Raw genomic sequence first — 1,152 nt, forward strand, 5'->3', positions numbered from 1 at the left:
CTCTCATCTTTTTAAGTGGGAGAACTTGCACAATTGGTGGCTGACTAAATACTTTTTTGCCCCACTGTATGTCTCAGCACTTGGTTATTGAAAGGCTAGCCCCAGGGAAATCCAGACATGGCAGCAACAGATAGCAACAGATAGTCCAGTGAAAATGGCTGTGTTTATGTGGGTGTAAATCTGAAAATTAGCAGCTGACATCTTAAGGGTTTTTTAAATAATGCATGAGAGAGGTTCCATGTACAACAAGACAGGCAGAGACGGAGAAAAAGATCACAGAACAGTTTAATTACCACTGGTTATGGACACTTTTGCCAGCAATAAATCTTCCACGGCCTGGTCCTCGAACAGTGAACATCTGGCAATATCTACATTTTCGACCCCTTGATCAACTCACTTTCTGAAAGTAAAGAAAACATCTTATTTTTTCTAGATATGAAAAAAATAACTGAGATATGATCGTTCAATCTAAAGCAGCAGATGTCATTTTTAAGATATGTCATTACAGCCCAGTGCTGCTTACCTGAGATGCCATCTTCGTAGATGTCCGCTTTGACTTCCTTTGTATCTGAAAAAAGTAGCTTTCAGAACAATTCATTTTGATTGAGAATAAAAAAGTTTTGCTCAAAAAGACAAATTTACCTCCATAGCATATAACAATTTGCCTGTGAATAACCACACCTTCATACAAACGTGTAAGAAGGAAAGGAAAGAGATACTAAAGAATAGTCTAATAGCCGGGCAAGGTGTGACCCCCCCCCCCCCCCCCCCCCCCTAACACAGACCGGATTTGCCCTAACGACCTATTCAATGTAATAAAGTAATGACTTTTCAAAACAACAATTGTTGTAAGTTTGGGAAGGGGGTTAATAGCTGAACAATAGACTATTCAACCTTTACTAAAGAATAGTCTAATAGCTGAGCTAAGTGTGAAAATCCCCCCTCCTATCACAGACCAGATTTGCCCTAAATGGTATAGTTGTTTTTGCTTTCTCAATGGACATTCGGGTGTTTTCATAAATTCACTCTGGCTATCTATAGGCTGGACAATAGAACAAGTCAAAATGACCCCCAAGGCTGAAAAATGGCTTTCAGAACGTTGGCTGAACTGGAACACTAGCGTGAGCCCATAGCAAAGTAATGGAATTGAAC

The 1,152-nt window shown here is 39.8% G+C and overlaps 1 long non-coding RNA gene across 1 annotated transcript; it reads right to left on the reverse strand.

The window, feature by feature from the left end:
* Positions 1-267: 267 nt before the first annotated feature.
* LOC149973630 (uncharacterized) lies at positions 268-754 on the reverse strand. The gene is made up of 2 exons (XR_016489284.1): positions 524-754; positions 268-400 (listed from the first exon to the last, which is right to left on the reverse strand). It is a non-coding gene; the product is annotated as an uncharacterized LOC149973630 (long non-coding RNA).
* Positions 755-1,152: the final 398 nt, after the last annotated feature.

The sequence above is a fragment of the Oncorhynchus mykiss genome, chromosome 20 (genome assembly GCF_057628025.1).
Source record: "Oncorhynchus mykiss isolate SJ-2025 chromosome 20, ASM5762802v1, whole genome shotgun sequence".
NCBI classification, from domain to species: domain Eukaryota; kingdom Metazoa; phylum Chordata; class Actinopteri; order Salmoniformes; family Salmonidae; genus Oncorhynchus; species Oncorhynchus mykiss.